The following is a 25,224-nucleotide window of genomic DNA, read 5'->3' as shown; positions in this document are numbered from 1 at the left end:
AGTTGTCATTCACTATAACAGGGGTGGCCAACCAATCAGAAGCATTGAGACAAAAAATATGTTATGGTAAGACAAAGAGCCGATACCATGTAGAAAATGGGCGTGGCCTAGCTGGCACAAGGCCATACCCCATTTTTGTGTCTTTGAAATTACATTTGTAGGAGCATGACCTTGAGTCAAACCAGTTTTTTGTTAGACAAGCACATTGAAAATACACAATTACGTAATCTTCCCAATAAAAAAAAAAACTTTATTACCTTTTCTCATTGCTGTCATTTTTTTTAGTGGGACATTTGACAATCCCTGTTTTCAGTAATTTTTTACAATTCTGGCTTCTATGTGAAGCTACTTGCAGTAATCCTTGCAGAACAGATCAATGTTTGATTTCACTTATTTTGAGTAACGAAATGCCAACACTTGACATGGAGTGAATTAAACATCCACATCTGCGTGTCACACTGAGAGGCATGTGACTCAGAGAGCCAATAAGGACATAGGTCTGGCAGTGGTGACTGATTGATAATAGCAGGAAGGGGAGGAGATTTCCTCTTCTTCCTGCAGAATTCCCCGCCCTCCCTTCCCTGTTGCTTATCGAGGGTGGTGGGTGTTAATCGAGTTAGCTGATAGGGGGGAAAGAACGGCAGTTTAATCAATTAGCTCACACCACAGGTTTTGTGGGCGTTTTTATGGCTTGTTTGCGGTGCACTCACCTCTCATTGGCTTAGGCCTTTTCGCTGTATCACCCGTGTCGGGGACAGCGTCCCCACCCGGCTGGGTGGGTAGTCAATTTGTGGGTAGAGTTGGATACCGCCTGTATTTTGAGTTAGGCCAGTTACGTCAGAATTGGGGTGGAGTTACATTTGTGGCCGTTCTTTCTTGGCCACCATTAATTAATTAATTAAATCAAATTAATTTAAACAAACAAATTAGCTTAAAAGTTGCTACAAATAAATCAGTTAACAATTTCTACCAAACCTATGTCTCCGAGTCTTTATTTCAGGTTTAGTTATGTTAAGTTTACAAATGTTATGACATGCTTAAGGTACACATGAGATGTTGGGATGTTTAAGTGTTAAAAAAATGACTCACAAAGTTAAGCAGACAGCCTCCACACCCTATTTGCAGCCGCATACCTAATCTGCAGTCTGGCCACCGCAACCTCTCTGCCGCCCAGTCGCCGCACACAGCCTCTCAACCCTTGTGGTCTCTGTTCCCTCTCCCTAATGCTGGGTATAGCATGCTCCTCCCACAACGTGATGTCATAACCTCACATCGAGCACACATAAATGTAGCATCAGATGAGGCAAGCAGCAGTGCCGGTGCTGCAGGAGCCACATTTCATTAAGCAAAGAGCCACATGTGGCTCAAGAGCCACCGTTTGGCCACCCCTGCACTATAACATAACAATATATTAGTTATTCTGATGATCAAGACTTAGAAGATGCTGAAATTCTTCTTGTGAGGTTCCTTTCCATATCACAGCTGTATTGGCTGACTGAAAAATATGCATGTATATACGTAAGATTATTTTTATAGGCCCCATGATGTACACATTGAGTAAAACTAACACAATGAGGACAAAAACATGAACATTCAATGAAAGACCCTACCCAACAGCGTCTAGAAGCTGATGGAGACAACATGAACCAGGGTCATGGTACTGTAAGTGCGGCAGTTGGGTGCCATGTTTCCAGGTCAGCCTGCCTACCATACTTTGCCATGAAACTAATTTTACTCCAGTGCACTCAACTTGATGATCCATGTTGGGGTGTCTATATCAATGCACACCCAACCAACGGTAGGAAACCATAGATCAGTGTTTTCCAACCACTAGTGTGCCTTCAGCTGTTCGCAAGTGTGCCTCCAGATCTAGAGATGCCCAAACCAGTTTACAGCCACCACCAGTTCAACTGTTATTTACTGGTCTCTTCTTTTCATGTAAAGGGCCAATGTATTTTATTTTTGTTACCTGTGGGGACCAGTGTGATTGTTTTTTATATTGGGGGGCCAATAGGTTTGTTTGTTTTATTTTCCCTGTGGGGTCCAATGTGTTTTGCCCTGTGGGGAGCTCATGGTGTGCCTTGGCAATTTTAAAATCCTATTTAGTGTTCCACAAGGTAAAAAGGTTGAAAATCACTACCATAGATGGTTGGTCACAACTTACGCATTGGACCTCTGACAGCAATGTACCTAAACTACCCATCAATGATAAAGCCTTCTGCCAGCCATGGAAGAAAAGATTGAATTGACCATCGATGGTTTACCCACCGATGATTGATGGTTTATCCTTCATTGGTCAATAGCTGCAAACATCTATACGTAATCCTCAATGGGGGGTGGTAATAATTGTTTCTGAGTTCCCGACTATTTTGACCACAGCAGAAAGAGGCTCAGGGACACATGCAGAGGATATGGGGCAGTAACACATGGCGTGAGCTCAAGTAAATGAGGGGGGGGGGGGGCACCAATTGAGAACCAGCCCTGTGTATGTGGCTATAAATATATAAAAAAGGAATAACCACAGTTATGGGCAATACACTCTTACACTATGCTACACAATGCATGTGAGGGACTGTTGATTTGTACGGTCAGTGTGTCACCACACAGTGTAGCACCGGTAATAGCACAGAAATGCTCGCCATGAAAACACACAATTAGAATGATCCATTAATGCGAATTATGCCGTAGTGCCTGACATCCTGACCTCAATGCTCTAGGGAAGGTCTCCAAAGCTCTACTGGTAACTCTGGTGGCTGTTATACCCATCATCATTAACCAGACCCAAATTCCAGCTGATAACCTGGATATAGGTTTATTTGTAGCCCTAATGTAGAGCATCTCACTTGGGAAAGCTAATAAGGATCACTAGAAATCGAACACACATCATTGGTGTGGGGGGGGGTGGGAAAAAACCCAGCCGGGCTACAGACTTGCAAATATTTAGGGAAATGTACAAATTTCAGAATCAATACTGTATGTCCAGTGGGGGGGTTTTGGTAAGAATTCCCAAAAAACTATATTGCGCTAGTTGTTTGAGCAGCCCTGTAATGGTGGGTAGGTACTGTTGGAGGTGTTAGCTGCAAGGCAAAAATTACTGGGCGCTTGAAGGGAGGGGGAGGGGAGAGGGTAAGGGAAGGAGTTAATAGACTGAGAATTGAAGGAATAAAGTTTGAGTGGAAATGAGAACAGAAGATCAATAATAAATAAAAAGTAACTTAAAAATAATAAGAAAGAATAGAAAAAAAAATAATTAAAAAAAATAAATAATAAAAATAAATAAAATTAAATTAAATTGTGCGCTTATGTTTCTTTTAAGTGGTTATTTTGTAGGAGGCAGCAGTGCAAGAAAAAGCATCCTGTTGGATGTGAAACGCGTTGGTTTGGAAGAGGAGCAGGACAGCTATCAAGGGGTGCCCCACTGCTCACCCCCAGCTACACGCCACAAGTCCCGTACGAAAGTGACGTCACCGGAAGACGCCCGCCGCACACGGAAGACACAGACCGGCGATACGCCGCTGCCTTCCCCTGTTATCAGGTTAGATGCTAGGGCTAGACTAGCACAGTGAGCTATATTTACTGCCTCCTACAAAATAACCACTTAAAAGAGTGTAAACATAAGTGCACAATTTAATTTTATTTTATTTATTTTTATTATTTTTTATTTTTATTTTATTTATTTTATTTTTATGTTTTATTTTTTATTTTCTATTCTTTCTTATTATTTTTAAGTTACTTTTTATTTATTATTGATCTTCTGTTCTCATTTCCACTCAAACTTTATTCCTTCAATTCTCAGTCTATTAACTCCTTCCCTTACCCTCTCCCCTCCCCCTATAGTATCTCTTACTAACTGCTTTGGGGCTCATCTACATTTGGATATAAGTAATTTCAAAAGATTCTTCTCAGATGTAGCAGTACACACCTACGCTTCCAGGTGCCACGTTCACAATCTCTTTTCACAATCTCTCCATATATGGCACTAGACATGCCCTTTGGGTGGAGCATGACACGCCCCCTCAACGGGGCGCTTTACAAAATTCTACTACCAACTATAATCTCCCTGAAACTAGTTTTCAAAAGTAGGCAAGTATGGTGTGTATATGTGTGTGTTCTTGGAAATGTGTGTGTGTCATCTATCTTTCTTTGATTTTTTCTTCTTCTGTGTGTTCCTTGAACATTGGCTACATAGTAAGTACATTATCATTATGTAGTATTTACTGGCCTAGATAGTCTGTGGCTGGCAGGCTCTGATACATGAGTTCTGCATCCAGCTGTATGTGGAATGTATTTCCTATGCGGATAGAGTTAATATAGAACAAGCCACAAAGCAGATTTGTAAATACGGATAACATTAAATAGGACCTACAGAATTGGGAAGAGTTTGTACAAATGAAAACCCAGCATCATCATAGCCACGCCCCTTCTGCGCAGCGTCGATATCACCGGTATTGTATGGTGGGGGTGTGGCTAAGATGATGCAATTTAAAGCGAATGGTGTCATCAGCCCCCCAGGACTGCCTCTTCACAGATGGCTGCACGGGGTGCAGACAGGTGCGGGGGTATGTGGATGCTGAGGCCGATGCCGGGAGACTTGTCCACTTTCCTGGGGGGCCAGGAGTGCCACCCAAATACTGAGATTCTCCCAGCCATTGCAGGAAGGTAGGCAAGTATGCGAATGGGCGCTGTACTGGCAAGGTCATACACATTTGCCAATGCAAGAGGCAATGTGGGATGCCATAATGTTTTCAGAATCAATGTATCGCTATAGGGGTCTTCTGTCAGCCCTGCAGGAGGATCGACTGGAAGACGTCTCTAACGGTGGCGTGGACATGGCATACACACTGCCCAATATGTGCCATTGTGAACAACATGTCCATCCGATTTGCCAGATTATAAGACATATCACCTAGTTGGCACCCAGCTTTAGGGATTCCAGCTCAGGGATGACCAGTTTGGGGCTGGTTGTTGATGTGGCAGACAGACCTCACATTACAGTGTCAGCCCCCCTGGAGCTGGATATTCGGTTAGAGAAGTAAAACATGTGCTATTGTATCTTCGTATTTGCCATTATCAAATCAGTGGCTCCAGAGGGTGGGCTGCAACACAGTTTGTTAATCAAATAGGGGAGCCACACCCACTGCTACCAACTGTAATCTCTGGCAGTTTGTGTTTTCCCCCTATTTGAATTTTGAACTGTGGTGCAGCGCCACCCCTGGATCCACCACTGGACATGATTACTGAGTGCCACACCTCTAGCCATTACCAAAGCATAAGGTGATTCCTTTCCTCTATAATCAGACATAGATCACTAAGACGACACACACCATGATGTCACAACCGGACTTGCACCACTGCTTACTCCCTCCCAACATGTGCTGACCACTAGTTTAGCAATTTTATGCTTGGATTACTCAAATGAATTACCTTTTATAAAACCAAATACAGTCAGGCTTTAAAGGAAATATCAGTGTCATTAACAAAAATAATTATTTTCTGCAAGGTCAGTTTACAAATAAAGATGTGTTCTGAATCACTATCAACCCTGATTAAATCTGGACCAATACCTACTGTATGTCTATACTATATACATTATGTGACCAGGAATCACATAGACTGTATTGTAATTAAGTCTGTTTTTTCATTTGTAGCAGGTAGACAGCATACCAGGATAACGGCTTGGCAATTCTCAGGTTACAGCAATGGCAGGTTTCAACAGGCAACAAACAGGCTTTACAATAGGGGTACTTCAGAGAATCCCTAAAGTTCCCCTCAGCCTAAGGCCCAGACGCTAAAAGGCATTGGGAGCACTGATCCTCTGCTCTGAACAAACATGTAACAGGAAGTCACAGGTGTTGTTAATTCAGGCATTCAGCAAATACAAAGAATTAAATAAAATTTGTAAAGGGGTAATCAAAGTAGCTAAAAGGGAAAATGAGGAGCACATAGCCTCCGAGAGCAAAACCAATCCCAAGAAATTTTTCAAACACATCACTAGTAAACGAATAATTAAAGAGAACATAGGCACATTAACCAATAAGAATGGTAAAAGCTTTACAGAGGATAAGGGAAAAGCAGAACTGTTGAACAAATTTTTCTCATCAGTATTTACCAGGGGAGAACAGACAGTGGAACTTACAAGTACCGCAAATGAAATGAGCAAGCCAGATCTTAATAATACTTTCACGACAGATGAGATAAAATTGCGGCTCAGCAATATAAAAACAGACAAATCACCAGGTCCAGATGGGATTCATCCTAGGGTACTATAGGAATTAAGGGAGGAATTAGCAACTCTCTATTACATTTTTGATAACTCACTTTCATCGGGTAAGGTACCAAAAGACTGGAGAATAGCTGAGGTAGTGCCAATATTCAAAAAAGGAAAAAGGGATGTCCCAGCTAATTACAGACCTGTGAGTTTATTAATATCTACATCAATAGTGGGTAAAATATTTGAAGGTTTTGTAAGGGATGGCATCCTGGAATATTTCGATCTTCATAGTTTAATTAGTATTAACCAACATGGGTTTGTGAAAAATCATTCATGCCAAACAAATTTTTTAGGTTTCTATGAGGATGTCAGCAAGAATCTTGATAATGGAAATGCTGTAGACGTGGTCTTCTTAGATTTTGCTAAGGCCTTTGATACATTGCCGCACAAGAGGTTGACAAACACAATGAAGGAACTGGGACTAGGGGTAAGAATTTGTAGGTGGGTAGGGAACTGGTTGTGTAATAGAGAACAGAGAGTGGTTGTGAATGGCGCAGTATCAAATATGATACCAGTACTTAGTGGAGTGCCACAAGGGTCGGTACTGGGGCCCATTTCGTTTAACATATTTATTAACGATATTGGGGAGGGAATACTCAGCAAAGTTTCCATCTTTGCTGATGACACAAAATTGAGCAGAGTAATTAGATCAACCGAGGATGTCTCCGCGCTTCATAATGATCTCAATAAACTAGACAATTGGGCGAACAAATGGAAAATGAGGTTCAATGTAGATAAATGCAAGGTCATGCACCTTGGGAGACATAACCAGTGTGCTAGTTATAACCTAAGTGGGGAGGCATTGGGTAACTCAGAAACTGAAAAGGACTTAGGAGTCCAAATAGATAACAAACTGGGGTGCAGTGCTCAATATCATACAGCAACTAACAAGGCAAATAGAATACTGGCATGTATAAAAAGGGGCATGGAAACTAGAATCTAGGGACTCAAAAGTAATTATCCCACTGTACAAAGCATTGGTTAGACCACATCTTGAATATGGAGTACAGTTCTGGGCCCCGCACTATAAAACGGACATCATAGAACTGGAAAGAATCCAAAGAAGAGCAACAAAACTAATAACGGGAATGGAGAAATTAAGCTATGAGGACAGGTTGAACAAATTGGGATTGTTTAGGCTAGAGAAGAGAGGGACATGCTTAACATGTACAAATATATCAAGGAACTGTCCAGTGCACTTTTTAATACAAGGAAGGACTCTAGGACACGTGGGCATGAGTTTAGATTAGAAGAGAAAATATTTTGTTCCCTTTGAAGGAAAAAATTTTCACGGTCAGGGCAGCCGAACTATGGAACTCTCTTCCTGGTGAGGTGGTGTCGGCAGACACAATAAATATGTTTAAAATAAGGTTGGACAAACATTTATTGAGTAAAAACATCCAGGGGTACAATTAAGAATAACAAGCTGTCTTCAAAAATAAAATATCAGTATTCACTACTTAAAAACAAGGGTTAAGCTAATAAGCCAAGGTTGAACTAAATGGACGCAAGTCTTTTTTCAGCCTTAACCACTATGTAACTATGTAATTATGTAATTATCAGACATATGTTCACAATACATCTTAGGAAAACCCGGACTGGATCTCACTAGCCCTGCTGCTGCACTAAATCCTGGACTGGATCTTCCACATTCACCTTATATAGAAGTATGCTGTCCATGCCAACGGCTGTGTGTGCCTGAATGAAGCAACACTTGACTTGCTCTGTCAGGCGCCATCTAGTGGTCACCAAAACCATCACCGACCATCGAATGGTTTCTCCTGCCTTTGCAAATAAAAGTCAGTGGTGTCAGCCGCCTGTCCCTGACAGGCATTGTCCCGCCAGCGTAAGCATGGGAACGACCAGTGTTTTCATGGGGACGGCATAAAATGATGGGCGTTTCCCTTGGGCAACCCCGGCCTCCATCTGCCCCCAGCCCGCCTTGATGAATGCAAATGATTCGGGGACTACAGAAGTCGCCGAAGCCATTCGCAAAGGACCATTCGCATAATAGACCACAGAGCCACAAACAGATCATAATTGATTGAGGGCCAATGTGTAGTATATTACATGGAGTGATCTCCTGGTAACATACTCGCGGTGTGATCCTTTGTGGTAACATATCGGGGAACCTGGGCGCACGATACATGGCAGAAATAGAAGGTGCTTGGAACCCTGGTGATTACATGGAACAGAACATTTTATATAGTATAATAAATGCCCTACGGCAAATGGAATGTTACATTATTTACAAGCGTTAGACGTATATTGGCACTACCGGTGAGTTATTGGAGATTGCCCATTACAGTTTATGGACTTTTCAGTGTGACAGGGAGTTCTTCAGGCATTCTTCGGCTTCCCGGCTGCTGGGGAACTAGAAGTTTCAGCATGCCGCACCGATTGTGGGTGAGGAATGGCGATGAATAAATATTCCCAGAGAGTCGCATAACTAACTTTAAATAGAACAAGAAAACTTTATTAACATTTTTTCACTGACGTTGTTTCACATCAGTGTCAGAGCCATTAACGATCAAGGTAACGCAGGAGATATCACGGATATCTCCTCCTTATTTATTTATTTACAGGTTCTTATATATTGCAGCAGATTCCGCTGCGCTTTACAATAGTAGACAGTGATAAAACAAACTGGGTAACAACATACAGACTTGGAGGTAGGAGGGCCCTGCTGCAAGCTTACAATCTATAGGGATATAGGAGGGAAACACAAGGACAGGCACCAGTAATACCATAGCAGTCCCACCAAGTTACAAGTCCAGAAGGGTAGCTATATAATACATAAGTGCCTCAGAGGGTTATGCATGTAGAACTGATCGGTCGATAGTAAATAGGTCGACAACATATGGTCAACTTGCGCTAGGTCGACATTCACTTTTCCGGCAAAGGGTTGACATGCCATTGGTCGACACATAAAAGGGTCAACATAAGTTTTTTAGGATTTTTTTCGTTCTCTTGGACTTTTCGATGCTTTCTGATACACGTGGATTACAAATGGGAACAGAAAAGTGCCCGCAGCATGGTGTGCAAAGCGAATTGGGGGTCTATGTTGACAGGTGTCGACATTGACACCAGAAAACATGCAAAACTCACGTCAACATTTTCATGCATCAGCCTTTTTCTTGTCCAACTTTTTTGGTTGACTTTTGACTTTGGTTGACTTTTTTCAATGTCAACCTTTTGCATGTCAACCTTTTTACCATGTCAACCTTGTGCATGCACATGGTCAACATAGCAAAAACGTCAGCACAACCAAAGGATCAACACGCAATCGGTAAACATGCAATATGGCGACAGGGTCAAATGTCAACAGGGTCAAATGCGGACATGGAAAAGTTATAAGCATGCAAAAGTAGACATATGTTTTTCAAATTGTTTGTAGTGTGAATGTCGACGCGGACCCCCAAGCAGTGTAACGTGTACCCTCGTATGGCTTGCTGTGCTCGGGCACAGTGCCTCCATACGATCGGCACACTATAATATTCTCCCTCTGTGCCAACATGGATGGTGAAGTGAGAAAAAGACGGTTAAAAACTAAAAAAAAATCATTAAAAACTCTTCTCGACCTTTTCATGTGCCTACCTTCTTTATATTGGCATTTTCACCTTTTTGACCTATTGCATGTCGACGTTTTGGGGTAGACCTATTGACTGACTATCTAGAGACACTGTAGATCTATCAAGCTCCAAAAATACAACATTTTCGGTGCTTAATTGCAAGAACCTTCAGAAGGCGTTTGTTCCACTACTTCCCTATGGGGATGAGTCCCAGGGTGCAAAGAAGAATCTGTTCGGATCCACATTCGTGGGGACAATCGATCTACAGATGGCTGTCTCTGCCGGATTGCGCCGATACTCACAGCGAGATAGATTTTTATCAGGATCTATCCGACCCACCGATAGTTAACATAATGAATAGGCCCCTTAATTGTAAACAATGGGGTTTGTTCAGACCTGATTGCTGGTCAGCTAATTTGCAGAGCCCTGTGATCAGTTAATTGTCACCCAGCCAGAGTGAAATCCCAAAAAGCTTGGGAAGATATCGCAACCTTGCGATTAGCTCGAAATTCATTCGCAACTCACTCCCCATCAAATGATTTCCCAGGGTGTGCAGTCTGTGCATAGCCTAGGACTTACCTGGCCGGTGTGATAAAAACAGGCTGATAGGGGCGGGAGCTGATGTCACATGACTTCCCAGAAAACTCCTGGCCACGCCTGTTTTCCCTGACACTCCCATTAAACGGCCGGGTAACACCCACAAACACTGGCTTCCTGTCAATTCACTTGTTGAAAGGCCTGCGATGAAAGAAGATGCTGGATTTTATCTCACGACGACCTCTCACTTGCATGCTGTGATCGGTAAACATGTGCAGTCAATCGATAATCGGCCGGGCTGCGGATTGGCAGCCATGCGATCAGATCTGAATAACCCCAATGAAGGGGGTTGGGCAGGAAGGGGGCAGTCCACCCAGGATTTAATGTGTGTGCAAACAAAAATGGTGGGCGTACCCATGGAAACGATGGGCGTATCCCTGCGAAATCCCTGTGCTTGCATGGATTTCCTCCGGGTTTCCTCCCACAATCCTAAAATATATTCTGGGGGATTAATTGGCTCCCAACAAAATTAACCCTAGAATGTCTGTGTGTGCGTGTACATGTGGTAGGGAATATAGATTGTAAGCTCCACTGGGGCAGGGACTGATGGGAATGTTCTAATATTCTCTGTACAGCGCTGCGGAATATGTGTGCGCTATATAAAATAACTGTTAATAAATAAATAATTCCCCCAAATTCTGAATAAAGAGCATTTCCTCTGGTCTTTGTACTAATCGCCAAGACAGCCCTGGGGGGATAAGTGATCTCTAATCTCTTATCTGATCCTCGTCATCATCTAGACAAGTCCTGATCATCTGATATGAAGCCTGGCACCCGGGGAGAGGGCATAGTTCAGGGTGACCTGTACCCAGTGATAGAAGCTCTGTGTCTCCATACTGGATGCGGAGCTAGGATTACCTGAGCAGATTTCGCCGGCATTGTAATGATCTCTATTTTCCTGAGTTGTTATGACACCTGTGTTAAACTTTAATATCATCGCTGCCATCTGGCTCTCCTAAATAGCTCAGCCAAGTCGGCGAAGAGACGAGTCGAGCGGCGGCATTGTCTTGTATCCGATTCCTTCTTGGTTGGTTGAGTGCCTTGTTTGCTCACTTTCAATTTGCTGTCAGTGCACTGAAAGCTCCCGAGAGAATGACATGTTAAATGTTCTGTATTATGTGTGTCCCTGAAACGTAAGACCGGCCGCACTCGTCACTGGATGTCAGCTTAGAAATGAAACATCAAAAAGGACAGGTTAGAAAGTTGTGCGTATAAATAATAGACTTGTGAGCTCCGATTCCATCATTACCCCCCCCCCCCCCCCCCAACCTTCCCACACTCCGAATCACCCAGGTAGGTACATTACCCGATAGTCAGTGCGGCTACGTCTACAGTCGGGGCTGTGGATGACGAGGGCCCTATCATAAAGATCCCATGGGGACATTGCAATGATATCAACCCCCATTTAGTCACTTCATTTCTTAGAAAATTAGGCACTGGATGTTATTGTAATGAGGGTGGGGCCTGGGGCTTCTATAGTAATGAGGGTGGGGCCTGGGGCTCCTATAGTAACGAGGGTGGGGCCTGGGGCTCCTATAGTAACGAGGGTGGGGCCTGGGGCTCCTATAGTAACGAGGGTGGGGCCTGGGGCTCCTATAGTAACGAGGGTGGGGGCTCTGGCTCCTATTGTAATAACGGTTGGGGCTCTGGCTGCTATTGTAATGAGAGTGGGGTCTGTGGTTGTTATTGTAAGGAGGGTGGGGGCTCTCGCTCATATTGTAGTGAAGGTGGGGGCTCTGGCTTTTACTGTAAGGAGGGTGGGGCATCTGGGTGCCATTGTAATGAGGATGGGGATAGGCTGTTAGTGTAATAAGGATGGGATAGGCTGTTAGTGTAATGAGAATGAGGATAGGCTGTTACTGTTATGAGGGTAGGGATAGGCTGTTACTGTAATGAGGGTGGGGATAGGCTGTTACTGTAACGAGGATGGGGATAGGCTGTTACTGTAATGAAAATGGGAATAGGCTGTTATTGTAAGGAGGATGGGGATATGCTATTACTGTAATGAGGGCGGGGATAGGCTGTTAATGTAATGAGGGTGGGGATAGGCTGTTACTGTAATGAGGGTGGGGATAGGCTATTAGTGTAATGAGGATGGGGATAGGCTGTCAGTGTAATGAGGATAGGCTGCTAGTGTAGTGAGGATGGGGATAGGCTGTTATTGTAATGAGGATGGGGATAGGCTGTTAGTGTAATGAGGATGGGGATAGGCTGTTAGTGTAATGATAATGAGGATAGGCTGTTACTGTAATGAGGGTGGGGATAGGCTATTACTGTAATGAGGGTGGGGATAGGCTGTTAGTGTAATGAGGGTGGAGATAGGCTGTTACTGTAATGAGTATTGGCTGTTAGTATAATGAGGGTGGGGATAGGATGTTAGTGTAATGAGGATGTGGATAGGATGTTAGTGTAATGAGGATGTGGATAGGCTGTTACTGTAATGAGGGTGGGGATAGGCTGTTAGTGTAATGAGGATGGGGATAGGCTGTTAGTGAAATGAGGATGAGGATAGGCTGTTAGTGTAATGAGGGTGGGGATAGGCTGTTAGTGTAATGAGGATGGGGATAGGCTGTTAGTGTAATGAGGATGAGGATAGGCTGTTAGTGTAATGAGGGTGGGGATAGGCTGTTAGTGTAATGAGGATGGGGATAGTCTGTTAGTGTAATGAGGATGGGGATAGGCTGTTAGTGTAGGGAGGATGGGGATAGGCTGTTAGTGTAATGAGGGTGGGGATAGGCTGTTACTGTAATGAGGATGGGGATATGCTGTTACTGTAACGAGGATGGGGATAGGCTGTTACTGTAATGAAAATGGGAATAGGCTGTTATTGTAAGGAGGATGGGGATATGCTGTTACTGTAATGAGGGCGGGGATAGGCTGTTAATGTAATGAGGGTGGGGATAGGCTGTTACTGCAATGAGGGTGGGGATAGGCTATTAGTGTAATGAGGATGGGGATAGGCTGTCAGTGTAATGAGGATGGGGACAGGCTGCTAGTGTAGTGAGGATGGGGATAGGCTGTTATTGTAATGAGGATGGGGATAGGCTGTTAGTGTAATGAGGATGGGGATAGGCTGTTAGTGTAATGATAATGAGTATAGGCTGTTACTGTAATGAGGGTGGGGATAGGCTATTACTGTAATGAGGGTGGGGATAGGCTGTTAGTGTAATGAGGGTGGAGATAGGCTGTTACTGTAATGAGGATTGGCTGTTAGTGTAATGAGGGTGGGGATAGGATGTTAGTGTAATGAGGATGTGGATAGGCTGTTACTGTAATGAGGGTGGGGATAGGCTGTTTGTGTAATGAGGATGGGGATAGGCTGTTAGTGAAATGAGGATGAGGATAGGCTGTTAGTGTAATGAGGGTGGGGATAGGCTGTTAGTGTAATGAGGATGGGGATAGGCTGTTAGTGAAATGAGGATGAGGATAGGCTGTTAGTGTAATGAGGGTGGGGATAGGCTGTTAGTGTAATGAGGATGGGGATAGTCTGTTAGTGTAATGAGGATGGGGATAGGCTGTTAGTGTAGGGAGGATGGGGATAGGCTGTTAGTGTAGGGAGGATGGGGATAGGCTGTTAGTGTAGGGAGGATGGGGATAGGCTGTTAGTGTAATGAGGATGGGGATAGGCTGTTAGTGTAATGAGGATGGGGATAGGCTGTTAGTGTAGGGAGGATGGGGATAGGCTGTTAGTGTAATGAGGATGGGGATAGGCTGTTAGTGTAATGAGGATGGGGATAGGCTGTTAGTGTAGGGAGGATGGGGATAGGCTGTTAGTGTAGGGAGGATGGGGATAGGCTGTTAGTGTAGTGAGGATGGGGATAGGCTGTTAGTGTAGGGAGGATGGGGATAGGCTGTTAGTGTAGTGAGGATGGGGATAGGCTGTTAGTGTAGTGAGGATGGGGATAGGCTGTTAGTGTAGGGAGGATGGGGATAGGCTGTTAGTGTAGTGAGGATGGGGATAGGCTGTTAGTGTAGTGAGGATGGGGATAGGCTGTTAGTGTAGGGAGGATGGGGATAGGCTGTTAGTGTAGTGAGGATGGGGATAGGCTGTTAGTGTAGGGAGGATGGGGATAGGCTGTTAGTGTAGGGAGGATGGGGATAGGCTGTTAGTGTAGGGAGGATGGGGATAGGCTGTTAGTGTAGGGAGGATGGGGATAGGCTGTTAGTGTAGTGAGGATGGGGATCTTGCTGATATAATATTATGGGCAATGCTTTTGGCAGTGTGTATGGAGACTGAAGAATGGGTCCTTAATAAATATGCAACAACTTTAGCTAATCATACACTATAATATTTCATCCAATTACACATCTAAAGGATCAGTAAATGCAGCTCCCTGCACTATTCAACTTTCTTAATAGACCAGACAGCTACAGTGAGTGACATTTCCTCCACATGAATCATACTTGCCTATGTGCACGGCGTCCCCTCGCTACGCTTGGCACACTGTTTTATTTTCCCACCACGCCCTAGTGGATGGTAGGGCATGAAATACCACCTGTCAGCACATGTCGGCTCAAAAAACAGCGAAAAATCCCATGTCAACATTGTGACTGTCGACCTAGCCCATGTCAACCTAATGATTGTGTTGACATATTGACCTGTCGACCTAGACACATGTCAACCTAAACCCATGTCGACCTTGCTGCCTGTCGACCTAGTGGTGTCGAACCAATGATTGTTGACTTAGTTGGTGTAGACCCTGCTGAAATCTCAGAAAGAGAAGAAACAATGGGTACTTGTGAGTTATCTGGGCGCCCGATTTCAAAATCGGGTCGCATCGGGCACATCGCATCGCATCGCATGCGACCATCGGATGCCATGCGATGCGATGCGATGCGATGACCCGATTTTTCCATAGGAATCAATGTTAAAATGGACTGAGTCCATTTTAACATGGAATTCAATGGAAAAAAGGGGTCCTTTTCATACCCCTACTATCCAAGTGGGCATGGAGTTGGATACAAACCTGTGGCGAGCGTAGCGAGCCACCGAGCCCGAAGCGTGGCGAGCGTAGCGAGCCCCGCGAGGGGACACAGAATACCGTCCCCTCGCGGGGCTCGCTTCGCTCGCCACGCTTCGGGCTCGGTGGCTCGCTACGCTCGCCACAGGTTTATATCCAACTCCATGCCCACTTGGATAGTAGGGGTATGAAAAGGACCCCTTTTTCCATAGGAATCATTTTAACATTGATTCCTATGGAAAAATCGGGTCATCGCATCCGATGGTCGCATGCGATGCGATGCGATGCTATGCGATATCGCATCGCATCGCATCTGATTGTATGCCTTAACTTAAGGCATACAATCCAAAAATCGGGCGCCCAGATAACTCACAAGTACCAAACAATGTATGATGGGCGCTGGTTTCTTGTTTGCTCCAGTAGTTTGCTCATAAAAAATAAAATGGAGACATAGACATACATAGATTAGAAATGTATGTGTATGAAATCAAGGCAAACAGAAATAGGGCGGGGTTTGGCCCATATGAGCAAGTTAATTTCTTAAACGAATATCGTACCCGCACTCACATGGAGTAATGGGTGTATAAACACATAAAGGTATCTTTGGGTGTCAGTGTATCTTTATGGGTGCCACAATAAGAAGGGTAGATTCGTACCGTACTCACATGTACGATCAATTTTCAAATCGTATAAAGGTATCTTTTTGGATCCCACAGGTTTTTCTAGAAGGTGATAGCGGAATTCCTCCAACCATTCCCAGAGTATCCAAAAAAAGAAAGAGAACGTTCTCTCTTATTTCAAAGTTTTTATTACAGAATAGAATATAAAAAGGTGTGCAGGGTGCAACCTGTACCCAAGATGTTAAGTAGACAAAAAGGAATCGGGTACTTGTTTCCTAGAACGGCCACAATCGTGAGTGATCGTGGCTCTTAATTAAGGGACACGATCCTCACGATGTGGCCGATTTTTTACACTTTTTTCACTTTGATTGACAGAAATCGGGTCAATCGGTCGGTCGCGACCAATTAAAATCGGCCGCGATGCGACCGACCGATTGACCCGATTTTTCCATAGACTTCAATGTTAAAAAATCTTTTAACATTGAAATCGGGAGGATCTTGTCGGTCTTGTGCCATTATAATGGCACAAGATGAGATGGACTTGATTTAGTCCATCTCACATAGGGAAAAATGTTAAAAAAGGTGAAATGGGCCAATATGACCCATTTCACATTTTTTATGTGCCCGCCATGACCCCACGATAGACGTCAACCCGAAGCGTGGCGAGCGCAGCGAGCCCGCGAGGGGCGGCGGTGCGCGTCCTCCGACCTTTTCATTCCCCTACTATCCACTAGGGCGTGGAGTGAGAATAGAATAGTGTGGCGAGCGCAGCGAGCCACCGAGCCCGAAGCGTGGCGAGCGCAGCGAGCCCCGCGAGGGGACGCGTATACCTGTGAAGTTAGACGCGTCCCCTCGCGGGGCTCGCTGCGCTCGCCACGCTTCGGGCTCGGTGGCTCGCTGCGCTCGCCACACTATTCTATTCTCACTCCACGCCCTAGTGGATAGTAGGGGAATGAAAAGGTCGGAGGACGCGCACCGCCGCCCCTCGCGGGCTCGCTGCGCTCGCCACGCTTCGGGTTGACGTCTATCGTGGGGTCTAGCCCACTTAGTAACATTTGTGGGGGCAATTGAAAATAATCAGGTGAAAAAAAAAAAAAATCGGGTGAAAAATCGGTCGATCGGATCGGTCGCATCGTATGCGACCAAATCGCATGCGATGCGATCGATCCGATTTTTTATCTTACGACCACAACGATCTAAATCGTTGTGGCCGTTCTAGGAAACAAGTACCAGGAATCGTACCTGAGTTGGCAGAGTATGGCCATTAACTGCCAGTCAGGTGCTTCCAGGGTTTACAGGTGTAATTACTGCACAGCTCCTCTCCACCGACGCGTTTCGACAGATAAACTGTCTTTTTCAAGGCTGGAGAGCAGTTGTGCCTAGTGCTGGTATTTATAGCAATGGCTTAATGATGTGGGACCCTCCCACTAAAGGGGAGGGAGTCCCACCGGAAGTGTAGTGATCGTGTAGAGATTTAAACTACACAGCTCGAATGCCCTAAATAAAAGTTTTATACTGGACTTAATGGGTTTAATTAAACCCCCTCTATAGTTCAACGAGGTGAAGGCATTGGTGGCAGGGTTATAAACGTGTATAAAAACACATATACGGCGACCGGAAGCCGCGGGTGACCCGCATCTGGAACGCATGCGTCACTTCCGCCGCTTCCCTTGTGCCTATGAATACAAGTAGGCTCCGGCATCTTAGACGGAACGTCACTTCCGCCGCTGGATGACGGTGACGCGCGCTCTAGGCGTCTAACGTCACTACCGCCGGCTGGCTCTACATACGCTCGTGTGTCCGGGGCGGTGACCCGCACATGAAGCGCATATATCACTTCCGCCTGACGGAAGTATAGATTAGATGGCGGAAGTGAATTTTCATATAGAATTAAAGTGCCAGTGCTGTGTTTTATATAAAAATAAAGTGCCAATGCCTGTTTCAAACTGTGGTCCAGGGATTCCCTGCTGAAATCTCACCCGAAGCACGGTCAGACCGTCTGCTTGGAGTTATTATGCCATGTCTATGCGCGCATAACTCTGGTCAGGTTGGCTCGCAAAATCTCTCTCTAATGAACAAAAGCATGCTGTACTGTAGGTGGGGCAGATGTAACATGTGCAGAGAGAGTTAGATTTAGGTGGGGTTTTGTACTTTAAACTGAAATCTAAATTGCAGTGTAAAAATAAAGCAGCCAGTATTTACCCTGCACAGAAACAAAATAACCCACCCAAAATCTAACTCTCTCTCTGCACATGTTACATCTGCCCCACCTGCAGTGCACATGGTTTGTCCATTAACGAAGGAGTTTGCTTTTGCAATCCAACCTGAATCACCCCCTTATATTAATTACAGGCTATTAGGGGTTAATTTACAAAGAAGCAACCAATCAGATTCTACCTATTTATTTAGCACCTTCTTGGTAAGTGTGCCCCTATCTATTGACAATGTAACAGTATTTATACGTAGTTGGCAGATGCAATGAGCGAGAGGTCTTCGTAGTCTGACTACAAGCAATGACAGTGAGTCCCAGCAATAGCTGCATGGATGATCCAGGGAGCAGGCCCGGCGACAGGGGGGGTCAAGGGGGACAGCCGTCCCGGGCCCGAAGACCTGAGGGGCCCCAAGACCCTCCAGCCCCCCCGCTCAGCCTTCCGCCCCACGGGGAGAACCGGGTCAGGGGAAAGATCCTGACATTAAGACATCACAACACGTCAGCTCTCAGATGCCGGCAGCAGTCACACAAGAGGCTCAGGCTGATTCTATACAGAACATTAATGGAAGCCTGCTGGGCTGACATTTCTCTCCACTGTGCAGGCGTTAACCTGGGCTGAGAAAATGCATCGCATTCAAATACCGGCTGCTTGATAGTCCTGATTAGGGATGCCGATCCCGGGGCATTTTTTTTTAATCTTGGTAATCCAGATTGAAAAATGCCTAATCCCGGGAAACACGGGGTACGTGGGATTGAGTTTGTCAATCTGATGACAAGCTGTTTTCCACCTCTGTCCCACTGAAACCTGTGTCACTTACCCAGGTGGCGGTGGTCGGGAGCCCGGCACAGTGGATGGGAGTCTGGCAGTGGTGGTCAGGAGACCCAGCGGCGGTGGTGAGGAGGTTGGGTGTAGGGAGGTGGTGTGGCAGGTGTGAGCAAAGTGGCAGTTGGGCTGTGCAACGTGACCTCTAATATGAGGTCACGCTGTGCACAGCAGCGCGCCGGGGTCAAGTGAAGCTGAGCAATGTCTGAGCAGGTTTCTCTGAGCTGCCAGGCATTAGATTTGCATATGTGCAGGTCAATCCCAGAATCCCGGTATTTGAAGTTCCAATCCCAGGATTCAAATCCCGGCGTTTTTAGGGCCAAATCCTGAGATCCCACCAATCCAGATCCTGGGATTGGCCACCCTAGTTCTGATCTGTGACACCCAAGGAGGGCACTCAGCTTCAGCTACGTGTTATGTCCTATGCAGGAAAATACACCACAACTCCCAGATGCCTTTATACAGTAACAGATGTCCCCTGTAATGGTCCACTCACAATTATAAGGGTACAATGCAAAAAGATCAGATAACCAAATATCTGTATAGGGCGCCTGTTTTTGAGCTGCTTTGCCAAGCATCAACAAAGAAAAGGGGAGTCACCCCCTTGGGGTTTTACAGAAATATACAAGTGGTAGTTGCGCTACAAACAATGAATTCAGGTGTGTAATTGATAAAGAAATGTGTGCATTTATTAAATAAGAACAATTAAAAATTGTCTAAATTGTCTAAAAAAGCGAAGAAAATAAAAAAAGGTAAAAGATAATGGGGAAAGCTGCATAAAAATGAAGATTTTTTTTTTGTTTTTTTTTAATGTGTGAATATCACTTCAGTTCCTGCATTGTCCTTCTCCATTTGGGCCCAAAGAAATTGTTTGTCCTGATGGTTTTGGCTGTAGGTAACCCTCAAACAAATTACCACAGTGATGGTAATGGTCTGGAGGTGATGGGTTCCTTGTAATAGGAGAGGTCCAATGTCCTCGCTCAGGCTGGTTAGAGAGGTGGCGTTCCTCCAGGGACAGCAGTGTAAGCCTGTGGGTGGAACCTTTTTGCAGATGGTATGGACCAGTTGATGGGGCTAGGCACGCAGGATGATGTAGTCTGAGGACAGATGATTTATTGCAGCAGTCCCAGTGTACTGGAACTGGCGCGTTTCGCTGCTCCTGCAGCCTTGAAAAAGCTGCAAGAGCGAAGGGCAGCTGGGCGGCTGGACTCGGGAGGCCATCCTGCCTCTGCCTTGAAGCCTTGACTCTGAGAGCCTGGCCTTTGGACATCTAGGGTGCCTTTTATTTTATGCAGCAGCACGGGAAAGGGCAGAGGGTGGACTCAGGAGCCACAGCAGTGAGGAAGACTCGTGGGGGAGACTGTCTCCTCTATGTACAGTAGTTGAGTGAGCCCGTTATACTGTATATTGGCCCAGGGTCATTTATATATGTTAAGATTTTTTATCATTATGTCTGTGTGCAGTACCTGCCCAAACGTGTGCGCTGTAAAACTGTTGGATTAATTTGCTTTGCTTGTTTGCCATTTCTCAGTGGGGGTCATTCTGGTTGCCTGGCTAAGCAGTGGTAGTTTGCTGCTTAGAGAGCCTTCTAAAGCTGCCCCCCCCAGGTGTGCCAGTGCCCTCCCCCCCCCCCCCCCCCACCTTGCAATTATACCCACCGCACTGCCCTTGCAGAGTAGCGTGCAGGCCTGAAATAATTAGATGGTTGCCGACCATTTTCTAATTTGCATGATGCCATGATTTTGGTGTCAAAAAATCAGGATTTTTTTTCTGTGAAGGGGCATGTTATTTTTATTCATGTGCTTATAGCACATGAATATATATTACATTTTTAAAAAAATATTTTTTTAATTTTTTATTTTTTTTATTTTTTACACAGAGCAGCCAGCAGGGGGCCGGAGCTCTCGAGCCGCTCATTAGATATTCATATATTCACTGCATCCGATCATTACATATGCACAATCGGGTGCAGTGAATACTGGGTCCCCCGCTGGCTATAGGGGGGGGCAGCTTGTGCTGCCTGGGTCCCGGGGAGCCCACCTCCCCTCCACATATGTTCTGGGGCAGCCAGGGAGACTTTAATCTCTCTGGCTGCCACCGTCCCACAGCTCCCTGTCGGCTCCCTGCCGCGGACGCTCATCCGCTGCAGGGGTTAAGACTCGCCGCGAGTGGCGGCGAGTCTTAACCACATTGAATAGAGGGAGCAGGAGTGGCAGCGAGCCCTCCGGAACAGGGCGAGTGCATGGTGAGAGAAAAAATCTCTCGCCATGCACGGAGAATTTTTTTCATTGAATACTGCCCTAAGCCTGAACTCTCTGGTCAATCTGGATGAGTACCTGAATATCAGCGAGGTTAGTATTACAGTACGGCAGCCGTGAGTTCCGCTAGTGCTTAGATACAAACTGGACAGTGCTATAGACAAGCGTCCAACCTGTGACCTGCATAGGTTATTATGTGGTTGTTGGGGTCTGTACAATTTGTACGTTACTCTTATTTATGTGTGAAGATGACGTGTTTGATACATATCCCCCGTAGTCTACAGTTAAATATCGGCACCAGCCTAACCGTAACTCTAACCTAATCCCTAACCCTACCTCAGTCCCTAACCGTAACCTTACCCCAATACCGAACCATAACCCTATCCCAATCCTTAACCATATTCCTACCCCAGTCCCTAACCGTAACCCAATCCCTAATCATAATCCTACTTCAGTCCCTAACTGTAACCCTACCCCAATCCATAACCATATCTCAATCCCTAACCATAACCCTAACCCAATCCCTAACCATAATCCTAACCCAATCCCTAACCATAATCCTACTTCAGTCCCTAATCTTAACCCTACCCCAATCCCAACCATAACACTACCCAGTCCTTAACCATAGTCCTACCCCAGTTCCTTAACGTAGCATAGCTTCCCTGTCAGAAGAAGCGTAGTGTTCCCGCGGCCGCTTAGCGTAGTTAGCGTCCCTGTCAGAAGTAGCGTAGTGTTCCCTTGTCCAGCGTAGTCAGTGTCCCTGTCAGATATGTGTACCTGAAACACCCCCACTATCCACCCCAGCCCGAAGCGTGGCGAGCGTAGCAAGCCCCGCTTTACGCGTCCCCCCAACCTGTTCCTACTCCCACTATCCACGTCGGCGTTGAGTTGATTTTATAAAGTGTGGCGAGTGCAGTGAGTCACCGAGCCCGAAGCGTGTCGAGCGCAGTGAGCCCCGAGAGGGGACGCGGAATACATGTAAAGTAATCCGTGTTCCCTCGTGGGGCTCGCTGTGCTCGACATGCTTCAGGCTTGCTGAGCTCGCCACACTTTATAAAATCAGCTCCACGCCGACGTGGGTAGTGGGGGTATGAACAGGTCAGGGGGACGCAAAACTCGTCCGCTCGCCACGCTTCAGGCTGGCGTGGATAGTGGGGGTTTGAAAAGGAGGCTCTCCCTGAAGCGGACTGGCAGGGTTGCCGTACCCTGCCGAATACTGAGACACAGGAGCGTCTGAGACGCACCTGCGTCTCAGACAGATGGAGCGCCTCTCCGCCAGCGCCCGCATGATCCCCTCTCCGCCGCGTCCGCGTTCACTAGGCTTGCCATGGACGTCGGGAACAGAGCCGGGCTGCTTGGAGTCCCTACGCTAAATACGCTAGGCAGCAGTTGGGCTAAGCTGACAGCGTAGCTTAGCCTATGCTGAAAACGTAGCATAGCCGGGCGCTGTGCTATTACACAAGTACCTTTAACTGTAATTACATTCAATGATAGTAAGAATGTTGCCCTAATGAACAGCGCTGCACTGTTGTATCGTTACCACTTTGTAACTGGAAACGCGCTAAACAAACAGAAGTATAACATGTAATCTGCTAACGTACTCTGACCTAACCCAAACCCTCTACCTCTAAGCACTGTCTCTCCCTCCCTCTCTGACACTTTCCCTCTCATTCTTTCTCTCCATCCCCCTCTCTCTCCCCTTCCCTAACTGTGCCCCCCCCCCTTCTCCCTCTCTCTCCTGGACACCCTCTCTCGTTTCATTCTCTCTTTCCCTAACATGTTTCTCTCACCCTGACACTGTCTCTACCCCTCTCTCTATCCCTAACATTGTCTCTCTGCCACTCTCTTCCCCAAGCCCCCTCTCTTTCTCTCTGACACGGTCTCTCTCTCTCTCTGACACTGTCTAGCTCTTTTTGACGCTTGCTCACTGTCACTCTTCTTCTCTCTCTATCCCTGACATACACTCTCACCCTATCTGTCTCTCACTGACTCTCTCTCACACTTTCTCTTGTTACAATCTTTCTCCCTCCCTCCCTCCCTGACACTGCCTCACATTTCAGATCAGTCGCCTCCCTAGCTTGCTCCGCCTCTTTCTCTCTCTCTCTTTGGGCGAGATGTACTAAGATTTGAAAAGTTATAAAATGGACGGTGATAAACCACCAACCAATCAGCTCCTACCTGTAATTTTATCAAACCCAGTCTGTGACACGGCAGTTATGAGCTGATTGGCTGGTTTATCACTCTCCATTTTATCACTTTTAAAACTTATTACATCTGGCCCTCTGACACCCCCCTCTCCCTGATGCCCCCTTTCTCTCCCCTCTCATCCCTTTCTCTCTTTCTCCCTCTCTCTCTCTCGCTACTCTCTCATCTTAGTAAATTTACCCCTAAGTGTGGGAATAAATATTACCTGTACCTGTTTCTGTAACCAGAGCACCCGTCCTCAAGGCAAATGATTTCCTTTGTGATAACACTGGCTATCTATGGTAAGTATATTATACTAGCACCCAGCAGTGTACGGCAGTGATAGCCCATTCCCATGGGTCTTATCTGACACCTGCATGATTACTATAAATAGTAGTTACCTTTCATTATATCATATTAATAGCAGTGACAATTTACCACACTAGTGGGAAATGGAAGTTATCAATCTTTTTGATTTACACTAATTGGAATTTTAATAATGAATCTCATATTAATTCCTTGAGTGGAAAGACTTTGAAAATGAGATCATTTACAGCCTCGCGTCGAGTGGAGGTAGAAGACTATCAATCACCGCCGCTGCGAAATGATTCATCTCACAGCCATAAAAAGCTAGCCGCATTATACATTTATATTATGTTATCCTTGTATTCATATCCCAGTATAATAATGGCTGATTTACTGTGATAAGCCGCCATACTTCACTCACCGGAAAAGCTGGTCATTCAGTTATTGACTGAAGTGTGGGATAAGTATAGAGAGCGATAATAACAGCCCTGTATCAGGAACATCAAACGGAACAAGTAGAGTTTGATGTGTACGGCAATTACTTGTTGTTGTATAAGACGCACAAGTGTCTGGCGAATTGATCACTTATATCTGAACGTATACTGCAACACTTTCACGCCATACACCGAGATATCAATGTGGCATATGGAACACAGGAAGTGGTACTGTGCGGGCATGGGGTGTCCGCCATCGATGGTCATCCACCAATGCTCAATGGCTTTCTCATTGGCATACACTGGATGTTTTTTTTTTTACTTTTGGCATACACTGGAAGTAGGGCACACGGTATTCCTGTGACCCTCAGCAGCCATGGCCATCGGCAGTTAAAAACCTTCAATGGCTATCACTTAAGGCCCCCCATACACTAGGCCGACTTATGCTAATGACGAGTTGGACCCGATTTTCCTTGAGCTCCCATGGCAGAGCCCCGGGAGGCTCACATACGATTTGGCACTTGATGTGCCATTTTTACATCGCATGCAATTTATCGCATGTGAGACAATAAAGGCCAATTCGCGGTCTGGACAAATGATCTTGTCATTAGGCCCCGTCCCAATGCAGGGAAAACCCTGTAATTTTGGGGGGCGTAGCTAAATAATATAATTCTATTCATTAAGCTCCGCTCTGTTCCTGCAGGCCTGCAATTGCTGCTGGTTATCAGTCACACCATCATGTCCTGGCAGGATGCGGAAAAGCCACCTACTCCTCCACAGCTGCAGGGGACTACCCCACGACTTCCGGGAGGGCAGACAAGTATGCAGTAGAGACTTTGATTTTAGGCGTCGGTGTCCCCTCTCTCATAATACAAAATGTAAGTAAATACATTCCCTTCTAGCATATTTATGCCTTGCCATGAATACATTTATATGACTTAAAGCTGCTGCCTGGACTCAGATGTAACCATTACCGTGATAACATC

The sequence above is a fragment of the Crinia signifera genome, chromosome 6, assembly GCF_055691185.1.
Source record: "Crinia signifera chromosome 6, ASM5569118v1, whole genome shotgun sequence".
Classification (NCBI taxonomy): Eukaryota; Metazoa; Chordata; class Amphibia; order Anura; family Myobatrachidae; genus Crinia; species Crinia signifera.
This window is presented reverse-complemented; position numbering follows the sequence as displayed.